This window comes from Neovison vison, chromosome 9, assembly GCF_020171115.1.
Source record: "Neovison vison isolate M4711 chromosome 9, ASM_NN_V1, whole genome shotgun sequence".
Lineage (NCBI taxonomy): Eukaryota > Metazoa > Chordata > Mammalia > Carnivora > Mustelidae > Neogale > Neogale vison.
The window spans coordinates 14,777,828-14,795,371 of NC_058099.1; the positions used below are offsets into that span (position 1 = coordinate 14,777,828).

General features: G+C 45.2%; 1 protein-coding gene across 2 annotated transcripts in view; it reads left to right on the forward strand.

Annotated features, from left to right (window-relative positions):
• The first annotated feature begins 647 nt into the window (after positions 1-647).
• BRINP1 (BMP/retinoic acid inducible neural specific 1) overlaps positions 648-17,544 on the forward strand; it is a 171,107-nt gene continuing 154,210 nt past the window's right edge. For both annotated transcript variants that reach the window (XM_044265033.1, XM_044265032.1), the window contains exon 1: positions 648-1,013. The gene's annotated coding sequence lies outside the window, so the exon portion shown is untranslated. The remainder of the gene's footprint in view (positions 1,014-17,544) is intronic.

Genomic DNA, 17,544 nt, shown 5'->3' on the forward strand with positions numbered 1-17,544 from the left:
CTTTGCGTCCCATTAGCTTCTCGCTCCTACATCCTGCCCACGTAGAGAAGCACTTGCTTAATTCCGGGAGGTTACGTGGGCTCACGCCTACACAGACAGAGAAACAAACAGTCTTAAATACTCTTAGAGAGGCGCACGGATACAAATGGACCCACACAGTCACCTCCCCAGACAAAACCACACTCGGATAGATACACACAGAATCACTAGCGCCCGCATACCCAGCAACACTCAGATACTCGCGATGCACACAGCTACAGACACGCTTAAGATACCAGGAATCGGGGTTTGCGCACACACACCGCACACGGTCCCTTTGGGTGCTTATATACGGACACAAGCCACCCTATCCCCAGACCCACGAGACTCCCCAGAGGTTCAGCCTCAGCCCACCCAGGCCGCCCCTCCCTCGGAGAAGGCCTTCTTCTCTCCTCTTCCTTCTCCTCCTCCGCCTAAAGATGTACAAAACACTCCTCAGAATAAACCCAGGCTCTTTGCTCCTCCCTCCCCGCCCCCCGACAGCCGCTCCCCCATTCATTTTCGCCCGTCGCGGGGTAAGTCCCTCCCCCCGCCTAGCCCGGCCTCCTCTGCTCCCCGCCCGGAGACCGCGGCGCACTTGGACTTCCCTCTCCATTCGCTGGCTGCCTCGCTCCCGGTCCCCACGGCTGCGAACTGATCTGGCGCGGGGGGAGGAGGAAAGCGCAGGCGAGCGAGCGAGCGAGAGAGGGAGAGAGCGAGCGAGCCAAAGAGCAAAGCGAGAGCGAGAGAGCCGGGAGGCTGAGGGAGTAGTGACCGCCTTCTGGAGCTTGGATTCATGCCTGTCCTCGGGACCAGCGAAGGGGACTTTAAGGCTGAGTATGAGCCAGGCTGCTAGGAGCCAGGTACCCCCACGCCTGCAGTCCCCGCGCCGTTCCCGGTATGCGAGCTGGACGCCGGGTTCTCCCAAGTTCCCACCGAGCCGAATAAAAAGCGTCCTCCCGCAGCTCTCCGCCAAAGACGGACATTGACTCCAGGTAAGGCGGCGCCAGGCACAGCGCCCGGCAGCCCGGCTGCCCTTGGAGACCGCCCGGACCGCATTCGGGGCGCCCCCGCCCGCCCTGCCCCTCCCCCTCCCGGCACCCTTCGGCTCTTCCGTCGGTCGCCCCGCCGCCACCAAGTCCTCTCAGGTTCCCGGGAGGGGGAGGGCTCTGTATTCTGGGGCGCCAAGGGTTAAATGCGGGTTTTAGTAAGTGGCGTGTGTGCTCCCCGCGCGCTCCCGATATGTGTACCATGGTGGGAACTTGATGTGGTGCTAGTGTGTGTTTGCGTGTGCAGCGTCGTTTGCGTTTGATGCGTGTGTTTGTGCTGTGCATGTGTGCAGGGGAGGGGGTGAAGAGAGGTCCTATAACCTACTTATGGCGCGATGTGTGTGTGCATGCTTGTACGTATGTGTTTGTATGTGTGCGCTTATGTGTCTTCTTAATTAGGTCTCTCCAGCTTACATGGAATGGGATCCTTACTATAGGATCACGTAGCCATCGGGAAACCCGCTGTGGACTTCCTCTCGGCGCTCTGGGCTTGGGGTTTGGGGAGCATTCTAGGGATAAGGATGGCACCTTATTTAGCCCAATATTGGTACCCTTGAAGGAAAATTCCTCCAAACCACGGAGACCTGGTATACTTGGACTCACCCTTTAATATGAAAGAGAAATGGTCAAACCCCGAGGCAATGACATACTGTCACTTTAAATTCCACACTGGGCAGGATTCTGATGGGAATTTGGAGTCACTGGGTAGTGGGTGACAGAGAAAGGGAGAAGTCAGCGGTGGGCTCCTTGTGTGGGGCTGGGCGAGTCTGGGATAGAGTCTACCCTACCTCTCCGTTTGCCATCATAAGAGCGTAAGAGCACCTCCAGCTACTGGTGCTTTTGGGGAGGACCTGGGCAAGTTTGCTTGGATCCCCCTAATGGGAAAGGAGAAGAGTCCTCAGGGACCTGCTCATCCATCATAGTTACACAGGATCTTAGAGAAAAATTCAACCAGGGTAATATGGAAGGAGATGGATGGGGCACTTCCCTAAGACATTCCTCCTTCCCTACCCTATTTCAGAGAAGCTTGGGAAGCCCCAGAAGAATCTGTTCTTAAACTGTGCCTCCTCATGGCTCTACTAGAGTTAGGAGGAAAATGGAGAACAGAGAGATTTTGTGTGTGTGTGTGTGTGTGCGTGTGCGTGTTTCATTACTGAGGGAGATCTACAAGGGTGGTGGGTGGGGAACTCATGGCAGAATGTGGCGGTAATTGACTTAAACTGCTGTCGATTTGTACCTCACATCTCTTGCTTGGCTCCAAAATACTGCCAAGGGCACAGGGTCTATGTGGAGAATGTCAATAAGGAAGACAGTTTGAGTCAAGTCCCTCTTTCCTCTTTCCTCTACCTCCTAGGAGGCTCTCCTGGTAAGTCCCTGGGCTACCCTGGCTAGGTCCAGCTAGATTTGGACTCTGGGGCCAGCCATTGATTTGATTCCCGGATGCCTCTTAAAGGCTTGCCCTACTCAGCAAAAAATGCTGAGTTTTACTGCTGTTAGCATGGCTTCCAGACTCGGCAGCTGTTACTTTCTCAAGGTAAGAAGAGGCAGCCGTTCTGCCGTCAGGCACGGAGGCTGGTGGAGGACAAGGGCTAAGATGCTGGGACAGCCTGTCATGCACCCTGGCTGGCAAGGAGCCACTGAAAAGACCTTTGGGGGAAAAAGAAAAGTAGAAATATAATTGTGTTTTTAAAATTGTATGTGTGTGTCTGTGTGTGTGCGTGTGTGCATGCGCATGTGTGCGCGTGCGTGCGTGTGTGTGTGTGTGTGTGTGTCTTCTGGAGAGAGATAAAAGCAAACATGTGTTTGCAAGGACCTGCCCTGGCGGGTGGGTGATGATGTTACCTGCAGACACTCGCAGACACACGAGTCTCAGGCCAGAGGCTGATACCTCAGACTGCAGCCTTCACAGGGCCACAGGGAATCTGCTTCGAGAAACTCATGTCAGAGCAGAGCTCCCTGGTTCATTTTTGGTGGTGTGTGTGTGGGGGGCGGGGGGATGGTGAAATCAGAGGAGGACACCCTGTGATCCGAACTGCTCTCGTTTTATCTCTTTTCCAATTCGTAGACAATTGAAGCTGGTTATTGAAGAACAGACAGGCAGGACTCTGTGGCCCAGAGAGGGGGAGGAGAATTCCATAACATTCTCTAGCAAGTTCATGGTATGCCCAGGCTAGAACCTGTGCTGCCTGACACCCCGATCAATGTCCTTTCCACTCCGCCCCCCTGCCCAGGGACTGTGTTGCTCCCTATTCCCATCCAGCCACTTTGCTCCCACCTAAAACAATCGCGGTCGTCCCTCATCAGACTTCTCATTTCAGAGCTGCTCCATCTAGAAACATGACCCTGGAGAGAAAGGGTTCAATGCTTTAATCAGTGTCCCCACTAGACAGACAGATACACACACACACACACACACACACACACAAACACACAGAGAATACACACAGGCAAAGACCCCCTACGGACTCTGACTGGGAGACAGAGCCCAGCAGAACATCTGGACTCTACTTGAGCTCTTTATTAAGGAGGACTTTGCCTTCCAGAGAGCCAAGCATTGCCCATCTACCGATGCAAATACTTCAGGCAAATTAATTTCTTCATATTCATGAGAGTCTTGCCTTGTACAATGATACATCCCGCGGTCACGGGAGCATGCCCAAGCACACATGTACACATGCACTCACACACATGTGCACACAGAGATTTAGAAACCCTCCTTACTTGCCATATTCCCCAAAAGGGAATTTCAACCTCCGCACCAAATTGTGTTCCCCTATATAAAGGCATCACCCACACGCGAAGACTGGGACTCATCATTCCAGGGAAGGGGAGAGAGAAAGCCCTGTGAGGCATGGGCTCTAGAAGAGTCAGAACCAAGCCCACGTAAAAGTGTTCCCAGACTCCCTGATGCTCATTTCGGGGTGCCGGTGAGCACTGAGGAAAAAAACATGGGGGTTTCAGGCCCATCTGCAATAGAGCCTTTCCACGCAGGCTTTTCCGAGGCTGGATGGCACTTTAGCTCCCAGAAGGGGGAGCTGTGACTCCATTTCAACCAAAGAGAACAGGCTCAGAGATTCCAAATCAGCTGTTGGGCCCCCCGTTGAGTTTCCATGGCCCAGCTCAGGCTGCAGTGAATGTATCTGGAATGGTGCAGGTGGGGACTTTAAAAACCCCTCTCCCCTGGCCAGTCCAAATAAAATGCCCGGGTGCTTGCAAAAGTTTATGCTCTTGACCCCTAAGTCTTAAATTTCTCTGGAAGGTCTTTGCCCATGGCACCTTCGGTTGTGTGAGGAGTCATCCTGATTGACATGCTCTAGCTTGTTCCCTCCCAGTTCCTTAGATGAAATCACCAGGAGATAGCACCTGAACAGGCCTCTAAGGTTAGACATAACCTGCCCTTCTCTCCCCGTGTTCCCTTTGCTAAAATTCAAAGATTAACGAATCGGTCACTGAACTTCAGGTAATCATATTAAAGACAAAATGGGGGTCAGGTGAAAAGGACAGATTTTCAAATGTCATTCTCCAAATAATCCCCCTTGTTGTTTTCTATGCTAACCCCTTCTGCAAGGAGTACCTTTTCCTTTCTCTCTCTCTCTCAGCGTCAGCTTCTACTTTTAAAAATCTCACTGATATTTTAACATCCAACCCAAATGACCCTTCCGAGAAGTCTTCCCAAAATCTTATTTTGGAATAAATCTCTTTCTCCCCTGTTCTCTCATATAATTTTGTCTGAGACTTTTATTTTAGCTTGGGTCTCTGTTTGCCCGATTTTATAGCTCCATGGATATATGCATGGCTTGCCCTCTTCAAAATGGTCTTGGTAAGAGCATTTTTTTTTTTTTTAAATCTTCAGGGACTAACACATAGTAGTTGCTCTATAAATGTTTGCTGTTGCATTTTGAGTCCAGTCTCCATAATAGCTGTCATCTCTCTCTCTCTCTTTCTCTTTTCAATAATTGTTTCAAGTTCATGCAAAACAATACAATCATGCCGCCTATATCATCAATATAGGAATGTCCATGATGATACAGATGGGTGAAATTAAGCCCTTCTTAGAAGTGAACTTTGCCCTACTATGTTCCTACTATGTTTAGTTTTCTTCTCATTTAATCTTACTTTCCACCCAGTGGGGCAGATATAGTCCTTTCAAAGCAAAAGAAAATGAAACTCATGCTGGCTGGGTCCCTTGCCCAAGGTCACGTGACCAGCACAACTAGACTTAGAACCTAACTCCCCCTTTCTTCAACATTTCTGCTCTTTCTGGTGGACCACTGTGTTAATGGTAACCATTGTGGATGACCAGCAGGACTGGGTTGTTCAGCGGATTTTAGTATAGCTCAGGGCACAGTATTAACTCTTCAAAATCGATGTTCTAAAGGAGTCATGGAGCCATTTGATCAAAGAATCTCAGTGTTTTAAGGTTTCTCATTAACTAGACCCTTTTCCTTATTTGAGAACCAAGAATCCTTTCTGTGATACTCATACCACGGATCCACTCAGTCTCATCTTTAGTACTTTTATTAACGGCGAAGTCATTATCACACAAACCCGCCTATGCTGTGGAGGGAGAGCTTTGTTGGATGTTTTCTCACTGTGACCCTATATCTGCCTTTTGTCTGTAAGTCTCTGAAATCATACAACACAAATATAATTCTCTTCTAATTGTCAGTTCTTCCCATATTGTAGAAGCATAATCATATGATCACTAGTATTCTCCTTCTGGAGACCACAGTCCTGTGTCCTGTAACATTTGTTTGGGTCCCTCACCAAGCTGGTTGTTGATCGCTGGGCATTCTCTGGGCGTTCTCTAGTTGATCATGCTTAGAGGGTTTAAAAGCCACAAAAGGGGGATGGTTATCTACAATTGAGTAAGGTTTAAAAGGGGCATTGATTCATCCATTTATTCAACAAATGTTTATTAGGTGATGACTATTTTTCAAGCATTGCTCTAGACCAGTGCTATCAAGTAGACCTTTCTGTGGTAATGGATATGTTCTCTGTATTGTGCAATATGGTACCCACTAAGCACATGTGACTCTGAGCACTTGAAATGTGGCTAATGTTACTGATGAACTGAGTTTGTTTGTTTGTTTTTAAGATTGTATTTATTTATTTGAGAGTGAGAAAGAAAGCATAAGCCGGGGAGTGGCAGAGGGAGAGGGAGAAACAGTCCCCATTGAGCAGGGAACTGGATGCAGGACTCTGTCCCAACACCACAAGATCATGACCTGAGCTGAAGACAGATGCTTAACCGATTGAGCCACCCAGGTGCCCCATGAACTGAGCTTTTAATTGAATCCAATTTTAATTTTAATGTCACTAGTTATCTGTGATGAGTAGCTTCCGTACTGGGCCGCACAGATCTGGACATTGAAGATGTAGAATAAACAGGGTCCTCTTTTCTTGGAGCTCAGAGTCTTGTGGGGAGAGATGGGTAATAAATGAGTAAACAAATAGATAAGCAAAATAACTTCACGTCATAGTAAATGCCATGCAAATAATTAGGAATGTGGACGATGTGACTTTAGCTAGGGTAGCCAAGGGAGACTTCTCTGAGGGCATGCCACTGGAGCTGGTTTAGGCGAGAAGAAGCTACCCGTATGGCAGAGACAGCAAAGATAAAGTCACTGAACATGTGCAAGCTTAGGAGAGCCAAGCGATCTTGTGGCTAGAGCTCACAAGTGAGAAAAAGAATGTCATGAGATGGAAATAAGAAAGGTAAGCGGGGCCAGATCAAAAGGCCTTGTCAAAGCTGCAGGAATAAAAAGTCTAGAATTCCACCACCATCCCCCGGCCATAAAATGCCCTTGCTTAGGGAGTGGGCAGCCCAAGGACTGAGCTGAGAAGTGAGGAGAGATTGACAGGAGCTCAGCATCAAGTGCCCTTGACAGGTTTCCATCTTGTCCATTAAAAATAATAATAATAATAATAATAAAGATTTATGTATTTGAGAGAGAGCATTCATGCTCACATGAAGGGGGTTGTGGGGAGGGGCAGAGGGGGAGAGAATCTCCAGCAGACTCCCCACTGCGCACAGAGCCGACGTGAGGCTCCATCTCAGGACCCTGAGATCATGACCAGAGATGAAAACAGGAGTCAGGTGCTCAACCTACTGAGCTACCCTCATCTTGTCCATTTTTAATCCGTCATTTCAGTAAGTTCTTTTCACCTTAATTTCTAGTCCTGTTCTGGGTGTTGCACGCTCTGGACACCTCCAGCTCTAAAGGGAGGGGAAGAACTGGACGGAGGTTATGGATAGAAAAGGAGGAAGAGAATGAATTCTTGAAGAGAAAGGTATTGAAATGAAGTTTGGTAAAATAAAGTGAAAGTTGGCATTGCCTTATCAGCAAATATTTATTGGGTATCTAGTCCTGGAAAGACCATGAATAAAGCCCCGGAAAGATCTTAGTGGAGCTGGTGAAGAATCCATCCAGGTGCTGGCATTCTAACAGAGGAGGTCTGCAAATGATCATTCATGGTAGAGGCACAAGTGTCATTTCAGAAGTCTATGAGAGGATGAGGAAGGTAAAGAGGAGAGGAAGACACCAGTGGTGTGTCGAAGGGGATGACGAGGAGGAAAATGGCGGGGGCCATAAGGTCTGGAGATCAAGAGGACATACCTTTTCATTTTCTATCTCCATTAATTTTAAATATCACATAGTAAGAGCACAGGGGCTCAGGGCCCCCGATTCTAGTCCTAGCTCCTATCCTTCTATTTCTGGACCACCTTAAGAACCTATCTGCCCCAATTCGGTCTTGCCTTCTGCAAATCAAGAAGGACCAGACGGTGCCCTGCCTCACCGAAGGGATTTGCCCCAGCTTAGTGCAATACCGCATGACGAAGTTCTTGCAAGGGCACAGAGAGACAGCGCGTGTTGGCCATGCTTCATCAGAATGTTTTGATACTGTCTCAAAAATGAGCAAATCGAACAGAAGTCACACCTCAGGGCACAGACTGTGACTCCAGACACGGGGACCGAGTGGGAGTGATGTGCCACTATCGTAACTCTTCATATCAGAGCGATTAAGTGGTAGCATGAAATCCACTGTCCTCCTGGAACGCAGTAGCCTAAAAAGGCTGCCTAGAAATCCATAGACAGTCCTTGTTACTGAGGGGGCCAAGAAGACAATTAAGAAGATAATGAGGCTGAGGAAAAGTGAAATTAATTTCTTTTTTTCATATGTGGGCGAGGGGGATCTTTGTATCTCAAAGGAAATGTGTTTTGGAGATTGCAGGTGACCTTAAGGAGAATAGATTGGACAAGACAGGGTGTGAGAGAGTTCGAAGGGGTGAATTACTGGGCCTGTCTGCTACCCAGTGGAGGCCACACATGGGAATAGCAAGCTGGTACGGACACCAAATAGATCATTTGAAACAAATCCTATTCCCAGTGTGCGAAGATTTTCTCACAGGGTGTAGAGAGCCACATACAATGGTGTCTGGGCCACTTTGGGAGCAGCTAAGACTGTATCCTTTTCCATGGGTGAGGAGGTAAATTCATAAGGCAATTAACAAAAGCAAGATCCAGTCGTTTTTGTGTAAATTGCAAAGGTTGAAGCTGTGGGGCTCCAAGTAAATGGCCTATCTGAACAGCCAGAACACTTTGTAAGGGTTAACCCAATATTGGCCCGGAGGGTTTCTGAAATATAATTCATCCAGCCTTTCAAAGGTCCTGCAAACGAGCCAGAGGGAAGCTCAGTGAGAAATAATGGATCCTGGGGGTAACATGGAGTAGCCAAGCTGATTCAGATGGAGGAAGGCAGACATTTAAGACATACGGTTGCTTCCAAGCAGTCAGCTCACCTATCTCCATTCTAAGAATTAGCAGTCCACAAAAGTGGATGAAATTCTGGGGGGCTGTGGAATTCGTAGACACTCCAGAAGCCCCAAGATTAAGCTGCAGGAGAGTTCTGAGAACTGTGACAGGGACATCTGCCTTAAGTAAGTACATTTCAGTCTGTGGTAGTGGAGAAGCTAAATTTCTCATGGAATCTGGTGGGCTCTGAGTTTATAGACGTATGATTGGGGGAGGACCTACAAGAGTCCTCGCTGATGGTATAAAAAACATTTGCACAGAGCAGAAGGGCCATTAAGAAAAGGAAATCAGTGCTTGGGTATGTTTAGGAATGTAGGGGAAAACTCGAAAAATCGATTACCTGGCAGGGGGTGGTAATACGGTTTTTCCGCTGACACAAATTTTGGAGGCAAGACTGTCAGAGAGGAAGTGGTTCTCATCGAATGCCATTGCCAGAGATGGCTGAGGCAAAGGAAGGCCGAGAAGGGTCATAAAGAATTTTATTCTAAACGCTTATCAACAGGATAGCATCATTCAAAGTCCAGCGAAGCCTGACAAACAATTCCTGAAGATATTAGATCAGACTCAGCTTTACCTGCATTCTCCTCTTCTTCCTGATGTTGGGAATTATGCATTTAGGCAGAACATAGGATGAGATTTGAGGGGATTCTGGAAAGATCTTCACCTACAGTATAGAGGTGGCTGAAATGTCACAATGACAAAGCCATGCTTGGAGTGGGAGAGAGTCCGTGCCGAGCACGTCCTATATCCTCTGTGCTATAACGGGTACTTGTTATATATATCTTGTTGAATATTCTGAAAGAGCTCACACATGGGTGGCATCACCCTTGTTCTAGCGACGAGGAAGCCGGGGCACAGCACAGTGATGTCACTTGTCTTGGGCCACCCACAGAGTCAATGATAGTGTGGAGGATTTGGACTATTTCTGTCTGACTTGACAGTGTTGTGGTTGAAAGCTTTAATGCTGGAGTGTGAATACCCCCTCTACCACTCTCTAGATCTGTGACCTTGGCCAGATTACCTGATCTTTCTGTGCCAGCTTCCTCTTCTACAGAATGAAGAGGACCATACTGACCACCATAGAGATATTGGGGGGTTTAGTGAGTTGATATAGTAAGTGTTGGAACAATGACTGGCAGACCATCTATGTTACATAAACATTATTATTACTTATTATTATTACTATACCCTGTTGCATTAGATTAAATGTTGCCCAGGCCGGTAGGTATGCTCTCCGGCTGGAAGTGCTCTGTAGGAGACATTACCACCAGGTTCAAGGCCTTACCTTGAAAATGAGCTTCCTCAATCATTTTTGCCAATCCCCCTCCCCTAAGATGGCAATGTGAGACCAGCAGTTAGGGGAAAGATTGAGAGCCCAGGAAAAGGCATGGAAGGATATAAAATCAAAATGACTGGGGTAGATTTTGTATTCTCTATCTGTGGGTCAGAAACCAGTTATAGATAGCCATCAGAGCTGAAAGTCACCTTCAATAGAGTCTAGATGAATTTTCTCTCACTCTTTTACCTATACATTTTTTCCTCTTCAGCATCAAAGTGTATCTAAGTTGGTTCTAGTATCTGGACCCCTGTAGCCCACATCCTTGCACTTCTGGGTTTGCTTTTCTAGGCTGTAAGACTGGGGGCTCCACAGGTGCATATGGGAGAGCATGACTGACAGCATGCTCCATGCTCTGGTGTGAACCATGTTCATCTTCCTCCTGGTGTGAACCATGTTCATCTTCCTCCTAGTGTGAACCATGTTCATCTTCCTCCTGGTATGAACCATGTTCATCTTCCTCCTCCTCTTGGTTTCCATCTTCCTTATCAGCATCATTTATTTTACCAAGTGCTTGTGTGTCTTAGCATGTATTCTCACTGAACCTTCACAGTCTCACTCTAACTCTGTAACTATTCTTCCCATTTTCCAGATGAGGACTGTGGGGCTCGGAGGTGAAAGGATTTAACCCAAGATAGGTAATAAACAATAGCATTGGGTCTCAAACCTGTATCAGCAGAGACACTGATTGACAGTGTCAATCAGGAAACATCCTTTCATTGAACTGTCCTCCCTGATTCTATCTGCCCATCAAAGGCATGGTCTGGCCCCTGGCAGCAGGGTGGCTTCCCCAAATCAAGGTTGATCATTGCCTCTTCGTCTCCATTGTCTTCGGCCAGGTCCACTGTGGCAAATCTTCAGCCATTCTGTCACGCAGACCCTGCCCTCACTCCCAGTCTTGTAGGCTTCTTAATGAAAGAAGCATCTATCAATCCCAGTCTTGTAGGCTCCTAAATGAGAGAGGCATGTTCCAGGAGATGTTATAAATGGCGTCTACTGGAGGGAGGCTTCTTAAATCTCCTTAATAACCTGCATTTTGCTTTCTCTCCTTCTTTATCTGTCAGCATCGTGAATATCTTCAACCCTTCCAGGGTTTTCTGCCTGCCAACTTCATAGCCTCTTAAAATAGTAATTTAACTTAACAGTGCTTCAGTAGGAAACCTTAGCTGGGTGTGTTTATTTGTACCCTTAAGTTGTGGAAGTTTAAATGCTGCTCAGACCAGGACCAGTTGTCATAGAAAAGCTACTTTCTAGCTCTGGGCCAGAGCCAAGAACCAAGATGTTACTTTTCTTTGGAATAGAATCACTAAAGGCACCTCTGGAAACAGTAGCACTTTTAAAAAGCATCTCAGGAAATGGCAGGATGGAGGTGGCGAGAATTGTTGCAGCCAGATGCTGCAAGAGAAGTGATGTGTATATATCTGATCTCTCTCTCTCTCTCTCTGTGCACACACACACACACACACACACACACACACACACAGGAATATTGATATTAAGGAGAAAAACAACACAGACAGAGAAGTTCCCCATGCTGAGAAATAAATTAATTATACGTGCACAGGTAGGTGAACAAGAAATTTTATTGAGTGTTTGGGATAAAAGAAAAAAGAAAAGAAACAACAGAACAAAGTGTATCATGGGATCTCTACAATCACTAAGGATACGGAGCACATTTTTCACTTAGAAAGCTGAATGAAGACCAGGAACGTGATCCATAAACAGGGGCTTACCAACAATACCTCCCCATGAGTTTGGCTGTGTGAATGGAGCATCCCATGAGTAAAGTACTTAGTGACAGGTCCCGGGGCCTCAATATATGGCACTCATGATGATATTTATCAACATGGGCATATTTTTGATGAGCTATTAAGTTAAAATATATATACGTTAGGATATATTATGCATAGCCTGCTCTTTTATAAGATGCTCCTGGATATTGGATGTGGGTTCTCTTTGGGTGGGAGATTATGAGTGAATGTGAGTCTTTGATATTTTACTTGTATTGCCTAATATCTCTAATGCATGTACATTCCGTGGGTAATGAATATTTTAAGTAGTAGGATGTGGGGGACCAGTGAGCAGTTATTGGTGGGAAGAGGAGCAGAGGCACATCCTTTAATGTAAAGTTTGCTAAATTTCTGAGTCACCTGTGCTAAATCACATTTAAATGGACTCAGGGTTGTTTTTGTTTGTTTCTTTGTTTGTTTCTGTTTGTTTGTTTGTTTTGTTTTTTGTTTTTTCCTTTTCTTTTTTTACTTGACCTTGGCTGGAGCAGGGCTACTCATAAAAACCAAAGATTTGGTAAATGGTTTCTACTTTCTAACACATGTTAAAGTAACTATCGCACCCTTAAAAGGAAAGCTGCAGCACTTTTGTGTCACCTCGAATCGTTTTGTGTTTGGTTGTGCTTTGTTGCTGTGATTTGGGAAGCATGGATTTGGTGTGGCTGCCACCTTGACATCAGAAGACTTTCGTTTTGACTCCATCTTTGTTCTTAATGTTGGGCAAAGAGGGCCACCGTGGGAGTAGGAGAGAGGCATGGGACCAGTGAGACGGCCACCTCACTATCTACACCAGAGCAGCCACATTTTCTGCTTTGCTTTATTACTTTTTTTTGGTATAAGAGTTGAATACAGAGTTCAAAGGCTCTAAAAAATGACTTGACTTTATTGGCTGAAACGTTAAAAGGACTCTAAGGTGGACTTAAAAATGACAGATTTTGTCCTAGATTAAGTCATCGTATGAAGCTCTTCAGGAGACCACATATGACTGACATATCCACAAGGGTTTAGAAGGAACAGAAAGCATATGTGAGCCTCTGTCTTAGCCACCTTTGTCATCACAATGTATGACCTACATCATTGCCATCAACAGATTAAATGAATTAAACAAAGTATGAGCTATATTCAAGGCAGCCTCTTATAGAAATGAAATATTTCCATAGGAAAACTTAGGAGTGAGTGTGTGCTAATTCATGTTGCCTTGGAATTAGAGGGAGGGATCTGTACTTGTGGAAGTGAAAAAGGGGACATCCCAGGTTGGGCAAATTGTAGGCACAAAGACATAACACCAAGCTTATATCTCTTCTTCATCACAGAACCGTAGAATGTTAGAACTGAGCCAGAAGAGTCCTTAAGATCCATTGTGTTCCACCTACCTCTTTTTGCAGATAAGGAAACAAAGACTCTGACAGGGAGAGTGTCGTGACGAAGGCCATAGTCTTTATTAGTAGGGGTGCTCAACTAGAACCCCAGATTGCTGACCCCCAGACAGCAATCATTCCATCAGCAGAACATTTTCCTCTCCTCTCCTGTGGTGCACTAGATCTTCAGAAACTCCAAGGAAAGGTCAGATACCTTTGGGAGATGCTTCATGGTCTACCCTGTTCCTGAAAATCAGGTTATATATAAGCAAATTCAAGTTTCCAACAAAGTTCTTTGATAGAGGGAGATTTTCAAACTAATTCAAGCTTTCTCAAAGTTATTTGAGCACAAAATTTCAACTTTCTGTATTTTTCACTTAATTCTTAATAATAATTCTTTATAGCTTACTTTAGGAGACTCTACACTAGACAAATATATCTTCCCTTGAAAAATCAGAATATTATGTATATGGAAAAATGTTTTATAAGCAATGCTGATGTTCTGTATTTTTTTGGGAATGATGGTCATATTTTTAAAATTATTATAAGAACAATAGGGAAGTTTCCCAGATTTAATGTTTCACATTCCTCCTCATTCCCTACTGTCTTGTCCTCCCTTACTCACTCCCTCCATCCTTCCCTCTCTTCCTCTGTCTGCCTTTCCTTCCTTCCCTCCTTCCCTCTTTCCTTCCTTCCGTCCTTCATTCCTTTCTTCCTTATCATCTTACTTTCTTGCTTTACTTTTCTCTCTCCTTATTTTCTTCCTGTATCTCTCTTAGCCTATTCCTGCTTTCTTCCCATTCTTCCCCCCCACCTCAAAATACATTTCTTTTTGAGCAGTTACTATGTTCCAGATTCTGGACCATCTGTGATGAATAGGACATTTTCCTGATCTAAAGCTCTTGCCAGTTTGATGAGGAAACAGATGTGCAAACTGAGATAATACAGAGTAACTGCTGCTGAAATTAGAACACAGGCAGCGTATTAGGAAATGGAGGAGTGGTCTGTGTGCTTGAGCCATGGAGGTTGCATAGCCAGTTGGGTAGATGGAAAAAGGACATTCCAAGTGGACAGCGGGAGAGGAAGTAGTTCAGTGTGACTGGAAAACATGCTCAGGGGACGCCTGGGTGGCTCAGTTGGTTAAGCAGCTGCCTTGGCTCAGGTCATGATCCCAGCATCCTGGGATCGAGTCCCACATCGGGCTCCTTGCTCCGCAGGGAGCCTGCTTCTCCCTCTGACTCTGCCTGCCTCTCTGTCTGCCCGTGCTCGCTCTCACTCGCTCTCTCTCTGACACATAAATAAATAAAATCTTTAAAAAAAAAAATGCTCAGGGTGAAGCTGGAAAAAATAACCTCGGACTGGAATATATAAAGCCTTAAACCTCATATTAAGTAATATGTGTCTAGAAAATTACCAGTAACTCTTAAGAAAAGGATTAGCATGACTAGATCTAGGATTAAGACAAGAGGAAGGGAGAGGGGGTTTGGTGGCCCTTTGGCAGTTTATGGTTCACATGACACATGGATGACCTTCCAGGGTTAGACAGTGGCAAGGAAGTGGACACACTGCAGAAATACTGTGATGTGTGACAAAGGGGAGGAGGGGTTACGGATGGCTCCCTCCAAGGTTGTGCCAGATCTAGTCCTGCTCTCTAAATAGTGTTTCCAGAAACAGCAGGGTCTCAATTATCTCACCGTGGGCTGTGAAATTCTAAAAAAAAAATAATAAAAAAGTCTCAAAACAAAATTAAGTTTAATTTGCTTTAATTGAAAAATAAACACATGCCATGTACAGCACTCTCAAGAGGAGAAAAAAAAAAAAAAAAGGCTTAAAAATGAAAGGAACAGTTGGGTGTGGCCGGCCCTCAATTATTGGAAATCCTGAAATGAGAACTGGCGTGGACTGAGAAAATGAATTCAGAGCGAAAGTCAGTAATGGGAAGTAGAAGCTTTCTGTCCGGGTAGCAGTTTTTTGGAGGTCTTGTGAGGTGGTTATTTTTAAATTATTGTTAGGAACCTTCATTTATAAGGCAGGAAAAGAAGGAGAGCTGAACGTGGAGCAAGACAATTTGAGTTTGATCCTTTCTCTTTCACTTTAATTGTGCAGCCTTTGGTAAGTCGTTTTTGGCTTTAGTCTCGTCATCTGTAGAAGGGGGATAATAATCTGTCCATCACTGGATTCTTGTGGGGATTGTGTGATTCATGTCCGTGGAAGTTCTAACATCTTGGTCAAAGGTGAAGGAGAAGGACAAGCAGGAGGAAGGGGAGGAAGAGGAGGAGAGCTAGAGGAAGGATCCAGACAAGAAGGAAGAGGAAGGCTATTAGAGTGAATCCAATAGTGCATGACATTTATTGAGAGCCTCTGTGTTCTGGCCTTGTGCTAGATGCTGAGGGATAAGATGTTCAAAAACAGCTGAGCCTTGCCTCTACAGCACCCGTCTTCTAGCAGCAAATATTCTCATCTCTAGGTAGGCCATAGAATAGAGTCAGGAAGAGAGACTGAGCTAAGGGTGTTATTTGGAAAGCCTTGAGATGTGAGTTAGGAGCTCTTTTCTTAAATAGGCATTTTTCTCTCTGTTCACAACCACTCTGCCTCCCCTGTACTTTGACTCTGGCTTAGGTTCTGCCTGTCTCACGGGCAAGAGTCTGCTAGTCACATTTAGAGGTAATGGGGGCTTGGAACTGTAAGCTCGAAGTGTCAGATTCTTATAATATTGGCATCTTAGAATCACAGTTGTAGAATTTTAAAATCTATCAAAACTTGGAATCAGAGAATCTTAGAATAATAAAAGCTAGTGTCAAAATCTCATAGAGTCATAGAACATAATATTCATGGAATATAAAAATCAACTCTTAGTACCACCACATCTTAAAAGTCACAGAATCATGAAATTAGAGTCTTTGAGAAGAGAATGGCATTTTATGGTTATCTGGTCCACCCTCCTTTCCAATTCATGGAAAATACTAATATAGCATTAAAAAATACAAACACTCATAAGAATCTTTACTAATATAGCATTAAAAAATACAAACACTCATAAGAATCTTTGTATAGGAAAAAGGTGGCCCTAAAGGAAATCTAAAGCTTAATAATGTTAATGGTGAATATATTGTCCAAGGGACAGTGATGATGGACACAGATGGAGTTTCTGAACATTATCAAAGGTTTTGGTGAGGTGTTGGTTGACTTTACTGACATCTAAAATGAACACTTACTGTAATAGGAAGCTCAAAACAAATAGGAATTAATATTTTTGCTCACTGACCATCCCTGCTGTAATTATTCATGTGGGCCAATGTAGCCATGGTGTCGTTTTAGAAACATAGTCCCCTAGTCACCGGCCCTCTTGTTTTGGACAGTGAACTTGAGGAGGGTAGGAGTGATAGGGAATTCTCTATAACGTCCATGAGCTTTCTAGAAAAGTCTTTCGCATCCTAGGTCTCTCACGCATCCCGTCTTACTATCTTTTCTCTCGGAGCTTCCCCTTTTATACACATGGTAACCTATTATTGTAAACTGTCCTTGCTTGTGTTTTCTCCGAAGTATTGGCTTTGGCTGCCAAGGCTTTTTCTTTTTCTTTCTTTCTTTTCTTTCTTTTTTTTTTTTTTAAACCTGGCATCCATTTTGTATGTAGTAATTGTTCCCTCCATATTCTCTCACAGGACCTCGGATCCAGCGGTATATTTTGACAGGTGCAGGAAGAACCTGGCTTAAGGAAATGCAGAGTATGGAGAGGTTTTTGCGCGGAAGCTGCGTGTGCGCATGCGCGTGCGGGGCCAGGAGTGCCGTGTGCGTGTGTGTGCTTGTGTGTGTGTGTGTGTCTGTGTGTGTGTCTGTGTGTGTCTGTGTTCATGTGCACGCACGCATGCGCGTGTGCTGCTTTCCTAAACTGTGAATCTGGATCTTCTTCACGTGAGCATGGGGTTGCATTTGAATGTACTCACGGGTTCTTATGTGCCCGTGTGTGGGGATAAACTTGTGTGGAAACGAACGTGTTTTGAATAGGTAAGATACGTAAATGAATCTGTGGCACTTGACATACATTTATTGAGCATCTACAATGTTTCTGACAATGAAGGAAGCGTTTTCATGGATGGTAATATATTTGATTTTACAACTATGAAGTAGTTATGGTAGATATTACAGTTTCAATTTTGAAGATGTGTCAACTAAGGCTCT